At 52.5% G+C, this 26,830-nt stretch overlaps 1 long non-coding RNA gene across 1 annotated transcript in view; it reads right to left on the bottom strand.

The window, feature by feature from the left end:
- Positions 1-879: 879 nt before the first annotated feature.
- Positions 880-26,830, bottom strand: part of LOC148093618 (uncharacterized) — a 38,895-nt gene continuing 12,944 nt past the window's right edge. The window contains exon 3 of the long non-coding RNA XR_015714013.1: positions 880-910. This is a non-coding gene — a long non-coding RNA (uncharacterized LOC148093618). The remainder of the gene's footprint in view (positions 911-26,830) is intronic.

Here is a 26,830-nt window from a genome sequence, read left to right on the forward strand (position 1 = left end):
AGAAGCCTCGGCACATACGTGTAGACGAAGAAAGAACAGGCGAAACCTGAGAGGTGACCTCTGTGGATGGGGGACCTGCCTGGCTCCGTGGTGTCACAGCCACCACCTGACACGACCTGTGTGACGTGTGAAAGCGGGTGACCCAGTTGCAAAGACATTTCCCTTTGTTCCAAGGACACTGACCAGCATGGACACCCTCAGGTCCCATTTCTATTTTCCATAGAACAGGCCTCATCCGATGTGACGCCTGTCCTCACGGCCTGTGTCTGGAGGAGCTGATGACGGCCTGGTGGGCTGCAGAGCAGGCGGGGTCCCCGCAGGTGCAGCGCAGGCCTCGCGTGTCATCCTTAGACCAGACCGAGGGCTCCGGATCTGAGCTCCACAGACGGACAGGGAGGTTCCCCACCCGGTTCCCCCCCCCCACATCCCTGTCCCCTTCGGAACAGTTTTCCCCAGTGTAGGGGCTTTTTGTAAGACACCCAGCATTATTCTAGAAAGTGCCTGTACTTACAAAAACACTGACAGAATCAGACCCCAGGGAAGTAGAACGGAAGAAAGTTGAGAGGCTCATCATTTCTACTTTCTGCTTTCTGTAAATTCTAATTTTTTGCCATAGTTTTTAATGATTTGGAAAAAACATTTTTACTGATAAAACATCACCCTGAATGAGTCCTCCCATGAAATCGGTTTGGACCCCATGGGACTGGCCCTGTGCGGATTTATCGAGCGTTGCACCAGTCTGGAGGGCACACCCCCAGGGCACCCCCCCCCCCGAACCTGAGAGAGAAGGGAGATCACACACTTACACGTACAGCACGGTCCTGGTGTCACCCACTTTGCCCGCATCACCCACGGTCAGGGTGTCGTAGCCTCGCTCCAGCTCGAACTCCTCGAAGGCCAGCTTGATGACCTGCGTTGGGGACAGGAGGGAGGACTTTAGCGCAGCAGGGACCTCACTCCTGCAGATGCCCAGGGCGGTGCTGAGCCTGACCCTTAATCCCATCGTTTCAAGTGGTCTCAGGCTGCTTTGTAAAGTAACAATATAGACAGGTGTATACATCTGAGAGCCCTCAATTGTAGAATTTTATAGAAGTAAAAATTGCTGTGACTCCAAAGATATGGATCATCAGCTCTAAAAATGAAATTAACCCATATACACGTCAAGGCAAATATCAAGTATTTTGTTTTAAGATTTTTAGTGTTTGGGATGACAGAAAGATGACTCAGTATAATCAAAAGCAACGTTGACGTTAATGAAATACATTTTAAGGATACCTAGAACACCACGGAGTGAATACTTTGAGTAACACATGCATATTTTCTGCAGTTATTTATATTAACATGAAAAATAACTTCTGAGACTAGGAAGTTGTCCTCCGCATTTCACTTTGCAAAGCCTTGAAGTGTTATTTTTATTTTCATGTTTATAAAGAACACGTTGTCATGGTGACTGGCACATGACGGCCCGGCTCATCGCTGACACCGATGTACTAATATTCCACGAACTCCTGTGCGTGGAGCGCAGGCGACAGGGAGAGAGGTGGGACGGGTCGGTAGATAAGGGACAGAGGGGCCGGGAGAGGAAGAGAAACACGGAGACCGCGGGCAGGAGGTATATTTAGTGGGATCTGTCTCAGAGCAAATCAGACTCTCTGGAGTCTTGTTAAAAAGCATCCAGTGCCCGATTGTTAAACTGAAGGAAGGCGTCAGTGGTGCCCGCGCAAGGCGGGCTTCTGACTAACCTCCGGTTTGTGGGCCCGGTTCTGATCCGGCTCCGACCCGAGCTCCATCACACAATGCTGATACAGAATTCGTTCCTTTTGCTGTTGAAATTCTTGCTAAAATTAGTGATATAGGTATTATAATTTACTTTAAAATCTACTCTTGCAGATTGCGCTGTTTACGTGCAAACGCTATTTTAGGGATCTGATCTGAAACAGGTGTGAGGCTGCCAGCTGCTGGGAACCAGTATAAATATGGCCCAGGAAGCTGGCGCCGGAGGGTGGTGGTGGTTCAATTTCTTTTTCTTTCTCATGGGTCCATTTATAAGTGACCATGTCCAGCCTCCCTCCCATCATCGCCTTCCCCAAATGCTTGCTCAGCCGTGACTGAGCGACACCTGCAGAGAAACATCAATAATCCCACAGCACCTGCAGGTCACAGTCGGCCGACCTGCAGTGACTCACAGGCAGAGGGCTCCCTACATACACGTGCTCTCCTTAGGGTGTAAAATGGCCATTTGTAATCCTTTCAGGTCGGGGCAAAGGGTGGTAGATTTCTTGTTGGTGTTGAGCCCAGGCAACCATCAGCGGCTGTTGTCAAAGGGCTGTATTTACTCCGTGCTATGAATACTCTGTGCAGAGAGGAAAGGTCGGCCCAGTCCTGTGTAAAAAACCCTCTAGTTTGTCAGAAACATGGCCTTCTAGAAACTTAAATGCAAATATACATTAGTAATGAAACCAATAGCTCTCAATTGGACCGAGCTAGAGATGCAAGTGAGAAGCTATGCTGACAGGATACTTTTTTTAAGGGAGAGAGAGAGAGAGATCGGTTGCCTCCTACATGCGCCCTGACTGGGAATCAAACCTGCAAACTTTTGGTGTATGGAACGATGCTCCAGCCAACTGAGCCACACGGCCAGGGCCACAGAATACATTTTCAGTGAACACCGAATGTATTTAAGGTGTCCAGCATGATGATCGATATGCATAGTGAAATAACGACTCAGGCGAGCTAACTAACGCTTGCTCACACGGTCACCGTGTGTGTGAGAGCCCCTGAGATCTGCTCTCTTAGCAAGTGTCCAGAGTTCAATACAGTATTATTATTTTTAATCCCCTCACCCAAAGATATGTTCATTGATTTTAAAGAGAGAGGGGGGGAGAGGGAGAGGCAGGGAGAAACACCAAAGTGCTCGGGAAACACCCATCAGCTGCCTTTCGCACTCACCCTGGCCTGGGGTCAAACCCACAGCTTGTGCATGTGCCCCGACCGGGAATCAAACGCACAGCCTTTTGGCGCACAGGGCGATGCCCAACCGAGCCCCACGGCCAGGGCTTCCAGCCTTTATTGAATGTCTGTGCTGCCCAGGCCGCAGTGCCAGCAATGAAAATGAACAGAAGACAAAGTTCTGGTCTTCAAAAAAACCCCACAAAAAACATTCAACATCCACAAGGGGCTATGTTGATAAACACAAAGTAATTATAGAATTTTTAACTTTTACAGATAAACATTCCCTAATGACAAGAGATAAAATAAGAAGAAAATGAAAAAGTACAAAGTTCTGGAATTCGAAGTTCTGGATATAAAATGATTACGAATTTGACGCTAAGAGATAAATATTTCCCAATGACTGTAGATGAAATTGTGTAGGTATGAGGGGTTCGCACACCATTTAACTACCTGATTCTTCTTCAGGTTTCTTACAACGGGAGTGGGGAGGGAATTAAATAGAGAGAAAAACTAGGTAAATTTGTACAGCTCCTCTGTCAATACTAACAGTGCAGTGATGACCCTGGTCCATCTCCCTGTCTGGGAACAGCCTGCCCTAAACACCTTCCCCCGAAAATCTATAAAGTAAGCGTTGAGATTGAGTGTTTTCCCAAACAGCTGGCATCTCTGTAGCACCACCTAGCAGTGGGTGAGGCTACACCTCCCGGCTGTCCAAACGGGTCAGAAAACAGCTGATACAGAAGCAAGAATCATGGCTACAATGTCCCCACATGCTCTGCAGGTGTCAGGACCTCGCAGGAGAGAAACATTGTTGCTACTATGATGCAAATACAAATGTCTTTCACTTTGCTGTGCCAGAAAAAATGAGACAGTTCCTTGGTTGTACCAACTGGTCAGGTTTAAAGTAACCAAATCCCTGGAATGGGTGGCAGGGTGTGGCCTGGCCGGGCAGCGAGGGGGCGGGTGGGACAAGGATGGGGCTGAACGCTGCCACCGATGCAGCACCTGCCAGACACCTGGCCATGCTCATGCTTTGCTGTGTCAGGCCAGGGCCACTTAATCCTGGAAGCCTGAGTGGAAATGACTATCTCGGTCTCTCTGTCTGGACACAGCAACTCCTAACTCCATTTCCATCCCGAAACGAACCCCTTATCCTTTGGTTTCCAGATAAACTGCTCCATCTGGCCACACCCCTCTTCCTTTCAGGTGTCTGTGCTTCTCGGAAGAAGTATTGTTGCCAATACTATGGATTCTCTGGAAGGAAGAGGGAGCCATGAATGTCAGGAGGGAAGCAAGTCGGGGGTGGTGCGAAGATGACAGAGACTAACAGACATGAAATCCCTCAATCCCAAATCATCAAAATGTCACCAAAATTGTCTGCATTATAGAACACTTACCACGCCGCAGCCACAAAGGGTAACCAGCTCACCGGGGAAAGCACGGCAATTATGGGGAAACACTGAAATGTCTGCTGTGCAAAATAAGAGACTCAATGCGGAGATCTCCAAGAGAATTTTATTAATCCTGGAATGAAGCCACCAGAGTGTCCCCAGCATTATCTAGAAAATTATCAAATATATTCTCAGATGGATGACAGAGGACAGAGATTTATTAAAAAGGAGAGGCTGGGAATTTAAGGCTCACAGTACAATACCCACTACAGAACAAATCAGGGTGTTATTACATGCGGTGGAATGCAGAATTAATATTTACAAAACATGGGAATCTATCAGCCAAAGATGTGTGGAGTCACTGAGCTGGAAGTTTGAAGGACAGAAAGATAAAAGAGGGGAAGAGAAAATTATAGATCTGTAGATAAAAGCAGAAGATATTGACGTTTGTCAAGACAGACCTGGGACAAAGGGTGAGATAGTGATCGGAGCCGTCATGGGAGGCCTGTTTTTTGCAGCTGATTACTGTTGAGCGCAGAGCTTACAAACGGTTCCTTATGGCCCCAGTTAAACAGGACACGCCAGCCAGAGAAACAGGAATGCGTCTTTTCATAGAACCGTTTAACTCCAAGGGCCCTCCCCGGAGAATCCATGCCCAGCCAGGGGCAGGTGGTTTCTATTTGCAGAAACGCAAGTCAAAGTGCGTAGTTTTTTTTCCTTTCCTTTTTTTTTTTTCCTGATGCAATAAAACCCAAGAGGTAATAGATCCACAAGACTGAGTCCCAGGTCAAAAGGTAAAGGGCCTTCCTTTTAGCACGTTCATTTGGTGAAGAGGTTATATTCTGGGAGAAGGCAGAGAAGATCTTTCACAGACTTTTAAATGCCTCAGGTGTTTTCCTGTCACATTCCTTTCCTTCACCTTGGCCAAAATAAATAAATTAATGAACTCCTGAGAAGAGCATTAATTTCAAAGAATTACCTAAAGGGAATTTTGTTTCCCTAAACAAAATAATGACCTAAAGAACTTACATACTGTAGAAAGAGAAGGCTTGAGTTGATCCAAATAAAAACATGTATATTATTTCTGCATGTTGGATAAAAGGGGTGAACACATGAAGTCAGCAGGGGGGACCTCCTGACTCCTGGGATTGGGCTCCTGGAGCCCAGACGCGGCCTCACAGGGCGGTGGCCCGGCCAGAGCAGGTGGCAGGTGGGGCGGCTGACACAGAGGTGACCACGAGGCAGCTGGAACCCAGTAAGGCGGCAACACCAACCCCACAACCAGCCGCTGTCTGAACCCAGGGGCCAGGTTCCGGGCGTCACAGATGGTGGCCACCAAAGCTGCGGGGACACTTACGTGCCTCCATCCCCCGCCACCCATCCCCAGCCTCCACGGCGAAGGTCACTTAGGAGAGCTTGCGTCACGAAGGAGCCGGAGGGTCGGGGTCTATGCTGCGCAGGGACTAGAAGGTGCGAAGCAGGAAAACGCTGACCCTGTCGCCACTGGGGAGGGGCAGCGACGACCTGCAACCGAGCTGCGGTCCCGCCGCAGGAGGCCGCGCAGCGGATACATTATAGATACTTTGTTTCATTTGCTCCCTCAGCTTTCACTCATCTTCAATGGCTCATAAATAGCTCCCTCTCTGGCAGGAAGTCTACAGACACTCAGGGTAGAAAAACAGAGAAGCACACCCAGAGGTTATAACCACAGAATCAGTCCCGCAGACCAGAAGGGGAGCTGGGAGAAGGGCCCCGGGGGATGTGAACGGGACAGTGGGGGGAGCAGGTCCCGCGCCCGCCTCCCGTCATGGCTCAGAGAAGTAACTTCCTCCTCACACACGTTCGTCCCAGGAACGCTCCCTGTTTTCAGTTCCCGGGGGCGATCGCTCCGTCCGCCGGTCTTCTTGGGCCCGAGGCCCGTCGCCACCTCCCTGGCTCCCTCAGAAGGACGCGCTCTCGTCTGAAGGACCCTGTGCCACATGCCTCTCCTGGCTCCCCTTTGTTCTGCGTATGAAACGGTGCATCATAGAGACATCCGCAGTGCACGCTGCTGATGGACATTTTTGGCTGGATGTACGATTTCTCTGAAGCCATGGTGACGCCCAGGGACTGGACGCTGGCTGATAACTCGCGTAGTGTCTGGAAGGAGTCGAGCGAGGGTGTCTTGCAAAGGTGTGGCGATGTCTCCCCATCCAGCTCGAAGATAATTCCCACGGGGTCACCCTCCTGGGGGAACCGACATCATCGATTAGAGCAGCGGCTGGAGTTCAAGGGCTTTCTCAGGCCCTCGGCGTCAGTGCTGTAACGTTGAATCAGTCACACGGAACAGCGCCGTCGGAGGGACGCAGGCTGGGCCGAGGGCCCACGGATCTCTGCTGTAAACTGGAGAATCCCCAGGTGGTTATGACGGTCGCCATCGTCAGCGTGGAAAGAGCAGAAACCGTGGGTGCCAGCTACGTGAGGTGCCCCGAGCTCCTGGCCGGGGCTAACAAGGCTGCCGTCATCCCGGCGGGTTACTGCTCCTGGCAACCTCAGTCCTGTCCTTCAAGTTATGTGCGGCCTGGGCCAGCGTCGCTCAGAGGCTAGAGCGTCAGCGCCGGGGCGTGTGGGAGGCGACCACTCGACGGGTCTCTCTCCCATGGATGTTTCTCTCTCTCTCCCTTTCAATCTCTGAAGAAAGCAATGGAAAAAATATCCGTAGGTGAAGATTAAAAAAATAATAATAATTTAATTCATCCATCAGCTTGGAATGGTTGCGAGTTCCTCTGTCACTTAAAAATGTGGGCTGGTCTGTGAACGTCCTACGGGGAGCGACCATTTACTTGCAGGCGTCATGCTGTCCAGCTCTGCGAGGAAGGTACATTTTTTGAAGGCGGGCGGCGAAACAACATTGCTTTTGCTAAATGGCGTCGCGAGACTCGGGGAAGAACTCAGAAAATGACTGAACAGCGGGGCCCAGCGAGCTCCGTGAAGTGAAATCTCCATCCCATGTAGGAATAATTAAGATGGGACAATGCGATACTTCAAAATAATTCCGGGTTTGGAGTTAATGTAGGATGTCAACCAGGAAAGGGAAAAACAAATGAGAAACGACTAATCACGCCCCGAAGAATAATTTAAACAAGTTGTTGGTGTGATTCTCAGCCTCCCGTGAGGTCTGCAACCGAGTACTTCATTACATGTTCTGTTTGCTAGAATTAATTATTAGACGGAGCAGACACCGTGCAAACTTCAGATAAATCAGCCTAATAAACGTCACCATTCCAGTCGTTCCAGCCGCAATACGCACAGCGACTCCGTCCAACAGCCATCCCGAGAGCCGCTGAGTCTGCTCACGTTGAACCTCGTTTCAAACCGAGAACACGGCGGAACATTTTAAAACGGAAAAATAAGGTCTCCGTTTTTGGACAACATGCAAGCGAACTTCTGTTTCTGTTGCAACGTTTAAAATGCTCTTTGAAAACCAAAGTTAAAGAGTCTGACTTTTGTTCTTTACTGTCCCCGTGCAGACATTTGGGCGACTTGCACATTCAAAGGCAAAGCTGACGTATTTAACCAGCGGAACTCTCCTTAGTCTTAAACACAGGGATTAATTATCCCCGACGGGCAGAGTTATCGACCCCTTTCCTTCCCCTGCACGTGGAAATTATGCTTTACCCGCGATGGTTTTTCCCCTAAAAGTAGCTCCTTGCTCCGTTTCTTATTTCAGCTCTGCGGGAATGGGCTCCGGAGCCACGGGCCTGGTACGGAGTTGCCCCACAGGTGAACCGCCTTTTATCTGGCCCGTCGCGTTTCTTTGAAAGTGCCCCCAAAGCCTCCGAGCGTTCCTCCCTCCACGGACACCCCCCTTCCTGGGCCACGAGCTGATCGTCAAGGGCAACTGGACTCGGGGACTCCCACTATCGCCATTTGAAGTCCCCGTTTCACTCTCTTCATTCGCTTCTGTTCCTGAAATTGGCTGCCGCCCATGACTTCACTCAGAGGCCTTTAAACCTCCAAGCCGAGGGGGTGCTCGGAGATGCCTTAACGAGGGCTGATTTTTAAGTTAACTTTTACTACTTTATTTACATTTTAATATCATTGTGTTTATTAACCAGTTTTTGGTAGAGTTTAAAAATAGTAAACGTGCCCGGCCGGGCGTGGCTCAGCGGTTGAGCGTTGACCTAGGACCTAGGCGATCGGGGTTCGATTCCCGGTCAGGGCACATGCCCGGGTTGCGGGCTCGATCAATGACTCTCTCATCATTGATGTTTCTATCTCTCTCTCTCCCTCCCCTTTCCTCTCTCTGAAATCAATAAAGATATATTTTAAAAAAAATAATAAAATAATAAAATAAAAAATAGTAAACATTCAATATAAAAATGTTCACAGAACCTGAACAGATACCTCTCCCAAGAAGATATACAAATGGCCAACAGATACATGAGAAGATGCCGAGCGTCACCTGATATTAGCAAAGGGCAAATCAAAGCCACCATGAGAGCCCCCTCCCACCTGTGAGAGTGGCCGCTACCAGCAGGCAGGTACTAGCTCGGGTGGCGAGGCTGTGGAGGAAGGGGCCTCAGTCACTGCTGCTGGGGCTGTAGACGGGCACGGCCGCTGTGGAAAACATTTGGGAGTTTCCTCAAAATTAAGAATAGAGCCCCCCTATGACCCAGTAACCCATCTCCTGGGGATCCACCCGAGAAATTTGAAAACATTTATTCGCAAAGACAGATGCCCCCCTATGTTCGCTGCAGCGTTGCTCACGGCGGCCAAGACGTGGAGACAACACCGTGTCCTGCGACCGAGGACTGGACAGAGCGGGCGGGACGTGGGCACAGTGGGCGCGACTCAGCGGGAGACAGGGTGAGGTGCTGCCGTTTGCCACCACACGGGGGGCCTGGGGAACATCATGCGGAGCCAAAGAAGTCAGGCAGGAAAGAAAAGAACCACAGGATTTCACTCACGTGGGATATGAAACTGAAAGCAGCAAATGAACCAACAAGAAAAACAAAAAACCCCTCAGCTGGTAGAATCACCCCGTCTACAGATGCGGGAACACGCCACAGAGCTTAAACCATTTATCCCAAATCCAACCATTTCAAAGAGCCCCGGATGCCGAGGTGGGCGATCAGGTTAGAACAATAGCCTGCACTCTCACCTTAGAAATTGGAAGCAGCGAGCTGGTGTTTAACCCATATTTATAGATAGTGGTCATGGGGAGTATTTCTGACATTTCTCTATAAATCATAAGAATAAATGGTGTTTGCTTTCCAAGTTCTCTATAGAATATAAATTGTCTAACAATATCAAGCTATCACAGTAAAGGCAAATAGAAAGAGGCATATTCTTTCAAACAGGGAAAATATAATTTTTCTGCAAATGGACACTGCAAATCCCTTTAGTGCGAGCCGAGAGGAAGGAAGTCCTCTCCGACGGTGAGCCTATTTTAAATTATAAGTGGCTGAACTCCCTACGCACTTTAGATACAGCCAATATATTACTACAGACCGGTTATTCTGCAGAATTTGCTCTCTGCACCACGTGTCAGGCATAAACCACTCAAACTAAGCTCCCAGGCGCGGTCAGGGCCTCCCGGTGCCACCGCGAATCCCGCTCCTCACGCTCAGCACCTGCACCTGCAAGTTTATTTCATGGAGCTGTAGGCAAGTAGCCCTCGTTGTCTACATAACAACTGTTATCTCCTGCTTTTAAAAAATATAGGTTTTTATTGATTTCAGAGCGAGGAAGGGAGGAAGGGAGAGGGAGAGAAACATCAACGATGAGAGAGCCTCATGGGTAAGCTGCCCGCTGCATGCCCCCTCCTGGGGATGGAGCCCACACCCCGGGCACGTGTCCTGCCCGGGAATCGAACCAGCGGCTTTTCTATGCACAGGGGACACCCAACCAACTGAGCCACACCGGTCAGGGCTGGTTCTTATTTTTACAGGTAAAAAGCAGACGTGGGACACGGACACAGTGGATACGACTCAGCCAGGAGAAAGGGTGAAACGCTGCATCTGCAACAAGGATGGGCCTGAGTGAAATGAGTCAGACAGAAGAAGTTAAGAACCATAGGATTTCACTCCTTTGTGGGATATAAAACGAAAAGCAGCAAGTGAACCCACAAGAATAACAGAGTCTCAGACACAGACGGCAGTGGGTGGTCACCAGAGGGAGGGGGTGGGGTAGGAAAGGGTTAAGGGGTCAACTATATGGTGACGGAAGAGCCTTGAATTTGGGTGGTGGGCACACCACGCAGCGTACAGATGACCAATCTTAGAAACGTACACCCGACAGCTATATAATCTTATTAACCAATGTCACCCCAATAAATTTAATTTAAAAATGTAATCAAAAATAAATAGATAAATAAAGGCACTCCTGCCCTTTCAAAGAGCTGTTCTCAAAAGGTCACACAGTGTGTGGTTTCATTTCTATAACACTCTTGAAGTGGTGAGATTACAGGGACGGAACTAGATTAGAGGCTGCTGAGCATTCGGGCAGGTGCGGGTGGGGGGCCGCCGGGCAGGATGTGGGGCCGAGGTTCGCAGTGAGAAGTGAGAACACGGGCACCCCAGGCCGGACACTCCCGGTGCACAAAGCACCTCAGGCGTCCGCTCCCTCGGCTCAGGTCCCGCGTCTCCTGTAGGAGCCCACAGGTCTCCTGCCACCGCCACAGGCCCCAGAGGAGGGCTGAGGACAGTGAATCTTCATTTTGCCAAAGAAGCTGCTGTGGGATTATTCCCCACCGTTAACCCTCCCGCGGAACGAGCACCTGGTCTGCTGCACAGACTTTCGGGGGGAGAGCTGAGTTCTGAACTATCTGTCGTGAAAACAGACACAGGCGCATTTTAATCGACCCGGTTTCTGTACCCTAGTGAGGTGTTTGGCTGGAGCTGAGCAACCACACGCTTCCTGTCTCTACGGCCTCCAGAGCGCGGGGAACGGACGTTTCCGAGGGACCCCGCGGCCCCTTTTCCTTACAGCATCCACTGCATTCCCGTGGAACTTATCAGTGACGGTCAGCAAACTGTAAAACGCACGCAACGTGAATTTCAAAGGATTCATTTATATCAGTTGCCTGTTAAATGTCTCTGCATCCTTGATCTCCAGGGCAGAGGGGCTGCGCTGGACACAAAAAGATCCCCTGGGTTTGTAAACTTCAGGGACCGAAATTGTGGATGTAAAATCATTTAGACTATTTCTTTCCCCCAAACTGAACACTGATAGACAGGAAACACCTGGAAAAAATTATTTCTGGAAATAGTTCTCTATTTAAATATAAGGACGCTGAGGCTAATTAAAGTTTTAATACTATTTCTACATTATAAATGTGCATTTGATTTGCATGTATCTACAAAAATATGATAAATAATATGGCCTTTGACAACTGAGTGTCAGGCAAAAGTGTGACAATATACAGTCGTGCTGAGGTCTTCAGGTGCCCCAAATAGCACCCCTCCTGACACAGCGTCTGGATGACATCGCCATGATAAAGGTCACCTGGACACTGTCAGCAGAATATATGGATTTAAAAAAAACTAGACGTAGCATTATTACATTGAAATATTAACTTATGAAGTCAAGGCAGTATTGATTCAGGTTTCCTCAGGTGAATCGGACCGCCACAGTCGAGCTGTGTTTCTAAAATGCGAAGCGCCACTAGCTCACATTTCAAGGCAAGTTATCTTCCGTGGCTTCTGACACTATCATAAGGATGCGAAACGAGCAGTTTTCAAGTTGCGTGTGACCTGCACACTTAAAAGACCACCCAGTTGCACCAAATAAAGTCAAGAAAGAGGTCTTCACTCTTAAAGCAGCCCTGTCTTTCCACTGAGGGGGAGGTGACAGGCGCTGGGGTCCAGCAGACATTCCTACAAACTCACACCTGGGCGAGGGAGAGATGGGGGCTGTGATCCCGGCTCTGTTACACAGGGGCCTTGCAAGCTCAGATAATTTCACAGTATTTCCACCACCTTCTGATGTATCCGCAGAGCCAGGACAAGGAAACACCTCTCTCTGAGTCTTTGTTTATGAGTCAAAGGTACAGCCCAGGGGGTCCAGGACCTCCTGGTGGTGGGCGAGCCCGTGCGTCCCACGTGGTGTGCACAGGGCAAGGGGCTCGGAGCAGGACGGCCGGGCCCATGATGACGCCCCTCCTCCTTTCCCGGGAGGTGAGCCTGCATTTCTCCACTGGTCCCCCCTCCTCTCCACAGGCATCCTTAGCATCAGAGGATCAGGAATTAAGCTGCCTTGTTTGGGAATTGAGTTAGTAGAAAACATGAACTCAGAAGGAATCATAGATAGATATAGATATATGATTGCTTCTGAGTGCGTGTGTATATATATATATGTATATATATATATATACATATATATATATATATATAAAATTCTTACTTGAGGATATTTTTTCCATTGTTTTTCAGAGGGAGTGGAAGGGGGGAGAGAGACACATCGACTGGTTGCCTCCACATGTGCCCTGACGGGCTGGGGATTGAGCCTGCAACTAAGGTACGTGCCCTTGGCTGGAACTGAACCGGGGGCCCTTCAGTCTGCAGGCTGGTGCTCTAACCACTAAGAAAACAGGCCAGGGCCACACTGAATATTTTTTCTATGTATCTTTATTGGTTTCAGAGAGAGGAAGGGAGAGGGAGAGAGAGAAACATCCATGATGAGAGTCATTGATCGGCTGCCTCCTGCACGCCCCCAACTGGGGATCGAGCCCGCAACCTGGGCCTGTGCCCTGACCGGGAATCGAACCCCGATCGCCTGGATCCTAGGTTGATGCTCAGCCACTGAGCCACGCCATTCGGGCCACACTGAATATTTTCAATCAACGATAAAGCATTATCAAATTCAATATCAAGCTGTAGCTCATGTTCTTTCGAAGTACGTTCACCTGGGATTTCATCACACATCTCATTCTGCAGACAGCCTTGGGCCCAGTTGGATTCCCCGGATGATATACGTGCTAATGGTAAGATTTCTGTGAAACTTCGGCACAAACAGCTGGCAGCTCTTCCATTACAAGTTTATGCGGCCGTCTCAGCGTGGGACAGATTAACTGTGGGAGATTTACGTTCCAGCCCAAAGGGTTCAGAGGCTGAAAGACGTGCTGGAAGTCTTACAGGACGGATGAACCGACTGCGATCCATTCGGGTGTCCTCAGCCTGATGTGCCCTCGATGAGTCGGAGACTCCTCCCGGGACCAACTCCACGCCGGGGTGAGCGCCGCGCTGCGGGCAGTGTCCCCAGAGGTCCTGCTCCTGGGGGGCCCCCGTGGTCCCCTGCTCCATTCTACCAGACTTATTACCCCACCTGGAACCTTCTATGAACGTGTCGGCCCCAATCCCCACCCCAGCTAAGCGGCAGGTCCCTGAGATGTTTCTCTCATTCCCCGCCCCCTGGTACCTGGCACACGCCCGGCACCCACGGGGGCTCACTTTCCCTCCTGAGTCACTGTGTGCTCACAGGTCACAGTCTGGAGACACCTAAACCCACGTCTCCCGGATTCATCAGGAGGGCTCTTCCCCCAGGCCCGTGTCTCATCTGCGGGCGATAGGAGCAGCCCCGAGGAGACGGCGCCCGTGGAATGTTTGGTTTCCGCAGCATTTACATCGCGGATCCTTATTTGCAAAAGGACAGTCTCCAGATAAATATCATTGTTATTGGGTTATTAGCTTTGCCCTCCTTTCAATACTTATTTTACGATCCCAGATTTTTCGGGAGCATACACCCCCGACGTACCCGCATTCTCGTAGGCAACCACCCTCACGGGACTGGCCGTCCTCTGGTGTCCGGTCACCTGCTGGCTCCCGTGACTCCACGGCTCTGCCGGGCGGCCACAGGCTCCACAGGCAACCATGCGAGTTGCTCGTTTATTTCCTTCCCCCCCAGCCTGGTCTTAAGCCCCACGGGGACCTGTTTTCCACGCCCGTCACTGTCCTGCGTACCTTGAACACTTTGCTCTCGGCCTTCAGGGTGGCTTCACGAAAGTCTGCCCCAGACGGCGGGGAGAGCACTGTGACGCCCGCCCTGGGGCGCGGGCACGTCTCCCTCTCCCCTCGGGCAGAAAGGGAACGGTGGGGATCACCCCTGTGGGAGTCCCGCGAGGGCGGAAGGAGACAATCTGCAGGGTCTGTCCCGTGGAAAACACTCCACGGACGTTAGCTGGTGATGCGGTTGTTGCTGTTCCATCGAGGCCGAGCCCACGCTACGGAGCAGAGCACGTGGCTTCAGCGGGCGCCGGACCGTGGGGGCTGCTTCTCGCCCCTGGGAGCTTCGGGGTAAATTCTAAGTGAGCTGAGTCCATCAGTCTGGTCTGTGACGTGTGTCTGTACTTTTTACCCAAGTTCTTTACCACACGCTTCCCGGGGCAGCTTCTGGCTTCAGTTCCTGCAAACGCGCGAGGGGGGTGTTGGAACCGCGGGCCCTCGAGTCTGCCGAGTGTCACTGTGGAGAAGGTGGGCGGGGAGCCAGGAGACCGGTCACCGGCGGGCTCAGGGGCTTTGGGTGGAGGTTTCCTCTTTGATGGACGGGGCTCCCCCAAGTCGCCCACAGGATAAGCCTCAACGTGAACCATGAGGTGGCTCAGAGGAGAGACTCAATAAGTGCGTCCAGCCTCCATCCTGCCTGGGGCGGACCAGGACGCCAACGGGAAGTGTGAACTATCACCACCCTCGAGAGGCAGTGGTCAGAGGTGTCACCAAGGAATGGGAGGGAGGGTTTACCCTCAGAGCCCTGCTCTGATCCAGTGCTGCCTGGGAGGGGCCCAGGGCCCAAGGGTCCCCTGTGTCCAACAGGTTCCCTGCCTCCTCAGCATCTAGAGCAGGGTACAGCCAGGTGTCTTCCGTGGGGAGCGGGGAAACTGCCCCCATCACTGACTGTGTCTCCGTGGGGAGCGGGGAAACTGCCCCCATCACTGACTGTGTCTCCGTGGAGAGCGGGAAACTGCCCCCATCACTGACTGTGTCTCCGTGGGGAGCGGGGAAACTGCCCCCATCACTGACTGTGTCTCCGTGGGGAGCGGGGAAACTGCCCCCATCACTGACTGTGTCTCCGTGGAGAGCGGGGAAACTGCCCCCATCACTGACTGTGTCTCCGTGGGGAGCGGGGAAACTGCCCCCATCACTGACTGTGTCTCCGTGGGGAGCGGGGAGACTGCCCCCATCACTGACTGTGTCTCCGTGGAGAGCGGGGAGACTGTCCCCATCACTGACTGTGTCTCCGTGGGGAGCGGGGAAACTGCCCCCATCACTGACTGTGTCTCCGTGGAGAGCGGGGAAACTGCCCCCATCACTGACTGTGTCTCCGTGGAGAGCGGGAAAACTGCCCCCAATCACCCAGTGGATCATTTTCCCAACCGCATGGACTAGCAGCCCGTCTTTAATTCAGACGCAGTCGCATGGGGCAGGGACGGCCACCTCGCAGGTCCCCGTGAATTGTTCCTGGACTTGGAGCAGGGTCCCCATCTTTCCCGCGAGCCCCAGGCGCCAGCACTCGCGCCGTGGGATCGATCGCGCTGTGCGAGCCCCAGGGTGTCCCCGTGTGGACTTGGCTGGTTCGATGGTCTGCAGACCGTCTGCCGGCGTCCGAGTTTTCACATTTGGAGATCAAGCTGAACTGACTGAAGCGAAGGATGTTTAATCTTGATAAAAATACCTCTGAATTTTATTAAATTCTTAATTTTAACCAAATTCTCCAGATTTAACTTAGACACAAAGCAACATGCTCCTTGGCAACTGGGCAGAGCGAGTAGATCAGGAGCCACGGCTTCGGCAGGTTCGCATCTCGCTGGTGCCATCTGCTGAGGCTCCCTGAGAACCACACGGGCTTCGGAGGCCGCCCGGCGCCACCTCCCAGCGCCGGAGCTTGTCCCAGTCACCTTGGTCTGCGCATGTGCACACAGACTGTTCCACCTGCCCCACATCCGTATAAAAAACTCAGCATGTTTTTGAAATTTCCCATGGAAATTCCTTTAAAGTTGTATTATCAGGAAACACTTCAATCCTCATAGCTCTGAACAAGCTTAATACTGACGTTTCCACCTTAGTAACCAACCGAGATTTGTCAGACGCTCTCCTGAGGTGTTTGTTGTTTTTAATTTTCTTTTTTTCTCCCGCTTTATTGAGGTGTAGTCGTCACACAAGATATCTGCACGTGATAAACGTATTCAGCTGGGAGGCTCTGCTCGGATGTGTACGCACAGGACCATCCCCTCAATCACGGCAAATAAATACGTTCATCGCCTGCAGAAGACTCCTCTGTTTTTTTTTTTTTTTTTTGGTATTAAGACAATTTAACATGAGCTCGACCTTCTTAACAAATTTTCCAGGGCCCAGTATCTTTTTGCTAACTGTCCACACAGCTCTCAGGAATGGACTCTCTTTGTAGAACTGAATTTTATATCCACCGAACAAGACCGACCCAAACCCCGTCGCCACCACTCCGCCGCCCACTTCTGCCCTTTGGCTGTTTCAGACGCCCCGGGAAGAGGAATCGCACAACATTCACAGTAGCCAGACGGGAAAACCACCCAACGGCCACCCACGGGGGGCTGGGCTAGAAAACGTGGCCCCTCCACACGGGGCTGTGATCCCGCCCTTTGCATGAGCTGGATGGGCCTGGGGGCAGGACGCTCGCTAAATGAAAGGTCGGCCGCCGTCGCTCCACGTTGCAATCAAACATCACGACGGGGTCATTTAAAGGAGGCCTTTCTACACCTGGCCGCCCCCCCACGCTCGGCCGCGGTTATAGGCGTCGCGCCACTCGGGTCGTGCAAGTAAACGGCGCCGCGGAGCCTTTGCGCTCTCCGGGTCGGCTCCTCGGCTAGGCGTGCTGCGGGCTCCGTGTTTTACCGTCGCTTGTCGCACACAGCGGCCCCACGGCCCTAAGCGGCGGTTTCTGAAGATGGGGTGAAAAGAGAGGCGTTTGCTGGGCCTGCAGACGGTCCTGACGAGGTCGGGAACAGGACTGCGCGTCCTGCATCATGCCACTGCCCCGAGGCGACCTGGGACGCAAAACAGTTTTGTCTTTACAGTGAACACGGCTTATCAGGGTCTTTGCGTGAAAATCCAAGTCGGCCCTTCACCGGGCACACGTAGGAAAAACCGACAAGCCCAGCGCCGGCTTCGGAAAACTGAAGACGCTTCAGGGTAAGTTTGCCGGGGACGGTGCTGATTATTTCAAGCAGCTGCTGGAACCTCAAGCGGAGTGAAGCTTCATTGAGAAAAGGAAAGTTTTGTTGGAGAAAAGGCTCAGGAAGCCGGTGATTTAGCAGCAGAATCTATTGTCCAGAAACGGCCAAGACCAGGAGCTGGTGGAGCTCCGGCCGGACGGCGAGAGGGGTTGAATCCAGGACAAGGCCGTCTAAGAGGAACCGGGGCTCTGCCCTCCCTGGTGCTGGCCGCCCACGTGCAGATGCGGCAGGTGGCAGGTGGCTCTGTTTCTCTCTCTTTTTTGTTAACCCTCCCTCACCGAGGGCGCATTTTCCGTGCTTTTCAGAGAATGGGAGGGAGGGAGGGGGGAGAGAAACATCGACCTGAGAGAAACACATCGACTGGGTGCCTCCCTCACGCACCCTGACTGGGCGCGGGGAGCAAACCCACAACCCAGGTACGTGCCCTTGGCTGGGAATCGGACCTGGGACCCTTGGGTGCGTGGCCGGCGCTCTAACCCCTGAGCCGCACCAGCCGGGGCGCGTGGCACCATTTCCCTGGCAAACTAAACGGCAGCCCCTCCATCAGGTTCACAGTCAGCAGAGCTCAGCGGCAATCGGAAACGCCGGGAGGTTCCGGACGCTGCGCGGCTGTGAACAGGCGCTTTAGGGGAGCCACGGGGGAGACGTGGCGTGGTCTGTGCCACGTCTGGAAACCAAAGCTCTGTCCTAGAGAAGCTGCGGGGGTGGCTACAGACGCTGCCCGGCGTTGACGGCCTCGGGGGCGTCTGCCTCTGGTTAAAAAAGCGCCAGTGCTGTCACCACCCCGTGTGCCCCAGAGAGAGGCGCTGGGACGATGCTAGAAATAAAGACACGCTTGAGGGTGTTCAAAGACGGCGGAGACCCAGGCGAAGGACGTAACGGAGGAAGGGACCTGCAGAAACAGCGAGAGCGGCCCCTCCAGCCCGTGAACCGCCCCGGGGGTTCTCAGGCCCGGGGGAGAGAACCGACGTCACTGAATTGAAAACAGAATTGGAAGGTTGGCAACACCGTGTTGCGAAAGGCAGTCTGAAAAGCTCCCGGTGCTGCTGGAGTTTAGGAAAACGAGACGGAATCGTACGTCCCTTCCGTTCACCGGGCGGGAGCGGGCGAGCGGAGCCGGGCGGCTGCCAGCAGAGGGTGGCCTGCTCCGGGCGGGTGGGTGCGGGTGGGGGGGCCCGTGGCAGCTGGGTCGGGGCGGGTGGGGGCCGGGTGGGGGCCGGGTGGGTGCGGGTGGGGGGGCCCGTGGCAGCTGGGTCGGGGCGGGTGGGGACTGGGTGGGGGCGGGTGGGGGGGCCCGTGGCAGCTGGGTCGGGGCGGGTGGGGGCCGGCTGGGGGCCGGGTGGGGGCGGGTCAGGGGCGGGAGGCAGGAGAATTTGGTCAGGGTCCCAGCAGGAGCCACAGGGGGCCCCACTCCTTCCTGGAGAGGTAACGGGGTGCACCTGGCCTGGGAACGGGCCGTCACAGCCCTGAGGCCCCCCACGGCTGAGCCCGCACCCCCCACTGCTCGCTCCCGAGGGTGGGGGCAGAGGGAGCTCTGGGGGCAGGAGGGAGGCAGGTGCCCGATGCCCGAGGACCTAACGGGGACCATGAGCTCCAGTGTGAAAACTCCACATCGGAGGGAACTTGCCAGGAGCTTGTTTCAGGGAAGATTTTACATAATTGTAGCTCATTTGCTTTAATCCTCCATCAAGATGAGCTTGTTCTACGTATACATTTAAAATATACGTGGATGTATGGATACACTTGCTTCTGATAACATTTATTCACATGTGAGTTTTTTTTAAATCATAATTTGAATTTTTTCATTTCCATCACTGAATTATCGACGTACATAGGCATTTATATAAACATGTGTTTGTGAGACCTCCAACTTTGGTGTCAGACCTTTTTCTGTGAAATATACACAGTTGAACTTTTTAAAAAAGAATTTTGATTGATTTTAGAGAGAGAGGAAGGGAGGAGGAGAGAGGAGCGTCTGCTGCCTCCTCACGCCCTCCGGGGATCAGCCCACAGCCCGAGCCTGTGACCTACGGGAATCGAACCGGCAACCTCTCCAGACGCGAAGACGCCCAACCCCCGAGCCACACGGGCCAGGGCTGCGGAGCTGGACACTTTCACCGCCTGCGTCTGTGCAGGGAGTCGGCCCGACGTGGTGTGAAAGCTCCTCTCACGAGGCCGAGGTGGGAATAGATGGTCTTCCCAGTGTTACGTGGGGGGTGTGAAAACGGGCGATTCTGATCCTGACCAAGGGCAAATCAAGTTAGGTACGAGTGTAGCTCACAACTCGCACTCTGGATATTTTAAAACCTGTTCCCTGCACGGACGCGTTACACGGGGCCCCTCGCAGCGCCCGCAGTGCCAGGCGGGAACGGTTCAGAGCCGTAGACGCCCTAAATGGTATTAGAAACACGAACTGCTTAACCAGGAGCACTTTCGTTCCTCATGTTAGAATTCGGAAGTGATCCCGGGAGAAGATATAATTGGTTCAGTCCTTTCGCAAAATGTGTCAAAGGAAGTACAAGCCTTGTTTTCAACAACAAAATAAATTTGTTTACCGATACAAAATTCAAATCATTGAATCAGCTTTAAGGAAGCCCCCAAAACAGGGAGGGGGTGCCGAGAGTCTCCTGTTAATGGAATCATACAAGTGCTCGTCTCCACTGTAAGCGCCTTTCCTTCAAAGAAAGGGGAGCCTGAACCCCCCACTCCCACCTGGGGGTCCTTGGGTGTCAAGTACGGCTGCTCGGCCTGTGACCACAGGGACCCCCAGGGTAAAGGCCTGCGGGGCTCCCTGGTCCCCCGGCATCGTTGGCAGCCGCCAGCTCACCTCACACTTCCCTGGATCCCCAGAGACAATTCGGGGCATTAGCACAGACGTCCACCTTCCCAAGTCATAGCCTCCCTTAGGGACATGAAGACGGCAGGCCACAGACCCGCACTTTGAGTGTGGTTTGCACACAGGTGGGCGCGCGGGGCGTGGGGAAGCCCACGGCTGCAAAGGAGAAGTTAAAACGGGGATTTAACAGCAGTGGAGCAACGGGCAGTGGCCACGGTGGTGCCCGTGACCCCTGCGGTAACGCTTCTGAGGACACGCTTTGTTTATCTGGGAACATACAGTGTATTTGGCCATTTTTAGGATCCAAATAATATGTAGATTAGTGGGATTGCTGGTGTGGGGATAGCTATATAACTATATACATTTTAAGAGAAAATCTTAATTATGGCTCTACTTTCTCTGCCTTCTCAGTGATCCAAAATGATCCAGATATTCATTCATTATCAGTTACTGGCCCTGACTACATGCCGTCCACCGTTCCAGAGACCGGAAATTCGCTGATGGTGTAGACACGGGCCTGCACACAAAATAGGTTTAAATAACATTTCATTCAAATCTAAGATCCCTAAGATGTATCGCTGTATAGTTGCTGTCTCCGGAAGGTGTGTGCGTGTGTGTGCGCCCGTGTGTGTGCGCATGTGCGTGTGTGTGTGTGTGTGCAATTCAGGTTGTAGCTTAAAATGCAAGCAAATCAAAAACATGGGCATTGTTCCCCTTTCTTTTGCTGCGGAGAATCAAGAAGAGGTGGTAAAATATGTTCATCTGATTTTGATTTAAGAAGTCAGGAGTCAGAGTGTCACGAGAAAATCAATTTAGCAGGAAGGAGAAGATGCCAGTGCCCATGTGAGTGAAGGGAAAGGACCTGCGAAGGGCGATCGCAGAGGCTTGACAAAGGAACAGTCACAGGAGCCAAATTCAATTCATGAAGTACTGGCAAATACGAGCAGCGATAATGGGGGCAACGCTGACCACGAAGGGCCGGCACAGAGGGGCGGCTGTGATGGAGAGGCAGCTATGACGAAGAAATGAGTCGATAATGTAAGAGGAGCAATGATGGCCAACAACTCGGGGGGACGGTTAGCACGCAGAGGAAGCTTGGCCGGGAGCCCAACTCGCTGCAGGGCGACCGGTGACATGCGACGAGAGTGAGTGTGGGTGAAACGGGCCCGTCCTGGCTTCTAGGCCGCAGAGGGGTCAGGAACTGAGCCAGCGAGATGCTCGGCGCTGTTCCAACAACCTGTGTCTAATTCCTGCTGCTCCACCAGCCCATCAGTCTCCCAAAGGGTAAACAAAGTCTACCGAACTATAACTGCTCAAATTCCATTTCAAAACGTCTCAAGTTATTATACGTAATATTTAATTCCACCTTAATTCAAAATAGTTTCAATGCAAATGAATGCCTTTCTGTATCTGTATGCATTTGTGCCTTAAAATTATGTAAAAACTCCACTGAATAATTTTAAAAGGTAATGCTCCTTCCCCCAAAGAAATCTGATAAGCTGTATTTTCTTACAAGCACTACATCCGAAGCAACTTTTCTCATTTTTCTTCAGATATTAAGAGTTGCTCATGAGGGAAACGGCGTAATGTGAATGTATAAACTGCTCTGACCACCTACCTAGTCCTTAAAACCTCCCAAATCCATTCTCTTCTCTCTCAACCTGAATTCTTGTCCTGATTAGGCTCCTGCCATCTTGAGAAGCATCCTGGAGCCCTGAGCGCTCTGATTTGGACCCTGTGCCCTTGGCTCTGGCCCCCGCTGTTGGCAGAGGGGCCTCCCTCAGACAGGTTGCCCGTCACTCCTTCCTCAGCACCCTACAGGGCCTCCCAGGTCCACTGGCATCAAATGCAAACCCTTTACCTGTCAGCTCTAATCTGGTCATTTAATAACAACAGTGACAGGCGGCGGGGGGGGGGGGGGGGCAGACGATGTTCCAGGCGCTTCACAGGGATTTATACCCTTCACCCAGCCTGGGGGAGGGCAGGCAATTCTATAGCAAAGGGGGCTACACAGGGTGCCCCCCCGACCACACAGCCCGAACCCTCCGAGTGACCCTCTGCACCTTCAGCAGGTCCCCAGCAACCAGCCTTCGTGATGGCAGGTCCTCACCCCGCTGTCTCCCCCAGCGCCCCTGCCCCCCAGCGCTCCACAAAGGATGTGACGATTTATTGAAAATTCCTGCAATGCCTCCCCAGTTTGGTGCTGGCTAGATTTCCAACCTTATTGACCAGCAATGTTCCCAAGCCCCTGGAACAGTCTAGAAGGACGGGCTGTGCCCACTTGCAGCCCTGCCCCCCCAGCCTCCAGTGCGGCCAGAAATAAATGTCCGCTGTGTGCGAGCCGCCGACACGGGGTTTGTTACCGGAGCCCCAAGGGACCAGGGCAAGTGCTTTAAGTCATTTGAATCCTCAGCATTGGACACCAACAAAAATACTCTCCAAGGACCTCAAATTAAAATCAGGTGCTAAAGTTGTGTCACCACGGGGTATATTTGAAACACACACACATGCGCGCACACACATCCACACGTAAAAGGACTGAGTCCTGGGAAACTCTCCCATGAGATGCTCGGCCCCAGGGTGAGCTGAGAGTGTTTTCTGACAATCCCCCCAGTCGGTAGCCCACCAACCTTACATCACTTTCTTAGGAACATGACCCGAGGCCTCATTGAGAGTTTTACCTGAAAAAGATGGACTGTTCAAGATACTGATAAAGAAACATGTTAATAAAGGCCTTGTTACTGTGTTAATTTTTATCGACTCTCTAAGAGCAGGTATAATCCCTCAGAAACCTGCTTCTCCACCAAACTGAGTCTCCTAGAGAAACTGTTTCTTTTAACTTCCTGCCCACGTAGCAGGTTCTCCTAAGATACATTATGTCACTGTGCATGTTATATATCATGCACATGGAAGTAACAATGTATCCACACAACGTGCACTGTATACATATGTATGAGGAGGGAAGGCTCGGTAAGTGGATGGCTCCTAGTACTCCTTTCACTTCACATTACAACATTATAAATTATAATATGTGTCACTCAGAGACACTCAGCTTCCCACAGGGATTACTTGGTCTGAGCAACTTTACGTTAACACTTGGCGTAAACTGACCGGCCGCTTGGTTATACAACAGCCAGAGCAGAAGACAGGCCAGAAAGAGCCAACTCACCAGGGGAGGGCTGGCCTCCCCCACAGAGGAGCTTATTACCTCCCCCCTAATCAACCTCCGAGACGGGTGTTTTCTATTCTATCTTATTTCTCTAAAGCTGACCAAGCCCATCACACACACGGAGGAGCACCCACACTTCCCACCCTGAATCCTCCAGCAGGAGCCGTCGTCTGGGGGCCTCACAGGACGCGTTCTCTCCTGCGCTCGCGATGTGAGGCACCTTCATCACCGTGGGCTTAATCGAGAAACCCTGTCATTTGGAATGTCTCCCAAAGAATCAGATTAGGCCTAATTACACTTAATGGCAGTGGCTGCTGCTTAATTTGGTGGTAATTCTGCGTAATTGAGATGCCTTCAGGTGTCTAATGGTGCTGCAGGCGGAGCCTGGGGCTGGCGGCAACCTGGGTGCTCGCCTGTGAGCATTTCCCCAAATAAGCAAAGACAGAGGACTGTCTGAAGCTGGTAACACGAGACTCGTGGAACTTAACGTGTCAGTTGTTGGGTGCTGAGAATGGACAGCATGTCTATGAAATCTTTACAAAAACCTATGCAAATATACAGAAGACAAGAGGGAACATGGAAACTCCTAAAATGAGCCCACTAGCGTCTGGCGAAACAGGAGGGAAACGAGATTTGGATCAAACCGTGAACAAAAGTGGAGCCTGGTGGGGACGCCGCTCCCCTGCTCTGACACCCGCACGTCTGCAGGAGGTGGACGCTCACAGCCCCCAGCCCTCGGCCCTGTCACCTGGCTCCCAGGTGACTCCCTCCTCAGCCCCCCCGGGAGCTGGAACCTGGGCATTCGACTCAGTTGGACCCGAAGTGGAGTCGGCTACGGACTTTCTAGAAAACTTCCTCCGTTTTTAGGAAAGAACTGCCTCCTTTCATCTGGTGACCCGAGGGGGACACTTTCGAAGGTCTAGATGGTGGGTCAGAAAAGAATGGTGACACCTGGGCCCTCGACAAGGTTACCAGGCTCCTGAATTAACCCTTGAAGAGCCCGGCTCTGCCCTTTTGTTATGTGAACGAATGTTTCCCTAAGATCTCCTGGCTCTCAGTCAGCTGTTCCGTGACCATCGGCCACAGAGATCTGCACCGAGTAACCTGTCGGCCCGTTTCCTTCCCGTGCTCACCACAGCGAGTGGGCATCGCTCCAAGCAGGAGGGGGGACGCTAGCGAGGGGCCGTCCCGGTGTGGTGAGCGCACCTCTGTTTCCACCTGGCAATAAGGGAAAAGGCTGCCCGCCCTGGATCTCAGTGTCCTTTCGCTCAGGCCCAGGGTTTGGGCGACAGGGACTCTGAGCTTGCCTCAGGGACAGAGATATTTCAATCAGTCCCCTCTGTGTAGGAAAGAAACAGGACTCAGATAGGTGGCATATCTTTCATATAGGAAACTATTTGTGACCTGGATTTAAATAAATTTTGGAAACGGTGGAAGGTGACAATCAAGTTCCCTGAGGACCCAGCTTGTGGCCTGGCTCTCCCGGTGGAAACCCATGTCTGCTCCACGTCACCACATGGTAGTTCACATTTTCACATTCTTTCCGAGGCGCCTGCATCTGCAAGATCAGCACCGTTCCTCCCCGCGGGGCCCAGGCTGCCCCTGACCCCGAGAGAGCAGTGTCGTCAGCAGGACTCTCGGACCCGTTTGGCTGCTCTGCCTGGGGTCACACACACCCCGGTTTCAGCAGCTGGGGACACCTGTGAGCCCCGTTTACCCCCCACTGCGTGCACTCAGATCTGCACTCTCTTTATGCCTCAAACCAAACACATTGTCTCTCCCCATAAAAACCTGTTTCTGACGCCCTTCTCTGGGTTCAAGGTTGGGAATTTATAGACCATTGTTCAGAACCGGAGCAATCTGGTGGGGAGAGGCAGGGTGTTATTAGTCACTGTGCGGGGACAGCAGATGCTCCGGGCGCCCGGGAGGCTGGAACACACGGTGTCCTGGTGAGAGCGCGGCCCCTCCCCGGAGCCAGCCCGGAGCCTGACCCCCTCTCCCCGTCACACAGGCACCTGCAGCCAGAGCCACGTGGGCGCCACGTGAGAGCGGAGCAGGGACAGGATGTCACCGCGGGGCCGGAACCGCCTCCCGCCTCCCCTCTGTCACCACGTCCTGCTGACTCTGCTGCCAGACACCGGAGACCTTTGTCCGCCCGGGTCCCTCACACTGCTGGGTTCAGGCCTCACCTCTCCCCCTTGGGGTGTTGTCTAGATTTCAGTCTGCCCCCCCTCCTGAAAGCCGTCCACGTGCGTTTTCTCCTTTACAGCACCCAGGCCCCTGGGGAGAGTCTCATTAGCGGGCGTCTGAGCTTGTCCTGTACTGGGTCCCCCGAAGTAGGGCCTTGCTCCCGGCCCTGCACTGGGAAGAACCCCGAGGGAACTGGGAGAAAGGGAAGGAGGGCAGAAGGCCCAGCTAGTGGGATCAGGCAGCGGTCCCCAGGGTCCTCGGGGGTCCCCAGCGGCCCCTGGCTGTGTCCTCTGGGGGTGGTCAGCGGAGCCTCGAGGCCACACCTCCCCTCAGCACGCCCGCCGGGCACACACTGGACTGGACGGTCATGCCCCTGTCCCCCGTGGGCGAAGGGTGCCGACAACTCCCTGTGGCCCAGGTGCCTGCCCAGTCGTCCTGACTAAGGGGGCTCCTGGCGGAGTCTGTGGGCAGCAGGGCCCTGGGCAGGTGAGAGTCGGGAGCAGCTGGGCGTGGGGCTGGGGCCACGGGACAGGCTGAGGGGCAGACGGGGGGCAGCAGGCTCTGTGCGCCTCCGGGGAGGGGCTTCTCTGCCCTCACAACATCTCTCCTTTCACATCGTGTTTCTTTGCGATAGATCTGTGGCATTTTCACAGAACCACGGCAAACATATGGAAGTTAACCTATTCCCTTGATTTAATGCAATTAATTTCTTTACAATATTTTTCTATTAAAAAAAAAGTATCCAAGAAAAGAGGCCAGCCAGCCTCCAAGCTGCAGAAGTAACACAAATAGTATTTTGTAAATGCCCCAACCAGATACTTTGGCCCCAATGACACTGCTATCTCCATAATATAAAACAGTTGTTTTTATTTGGACCCCATGGAAATGGATGCAATTTCTTTACCATTAATTCAACACTGAATCTGTCCCCCAAACAAAGAAAACCAATGGCTTTAGTATTTCCTCCCTGAAGCCTTTCAGCACTGTCCCAAATTCAATTCACATGATTTCACGTGCTGGAAACCAAACACACAGATCATGACAATTTTTTAAAAGTGTGTAAATACAGAGCAAACTAAGAAGAATTATCTCTAAGCTAATAATGT

This window comes from Miniopterus natalensis, chromosome 2 (assembly GCF_054644295.1).
Source record: "Miniopterus natalensis isolate mMinNat1 chromosome 2, mMinNat1.hap1, whole genome shotgun sequence".
In the NCBI taxonomy this organism is placed as follows: domain Eukaryota; kingdom Metazoa; phylum Chordata; class Mammalia; order Chiroptera; family Miniopteridae; genus Miniopterus; species Miniopterus natalensis.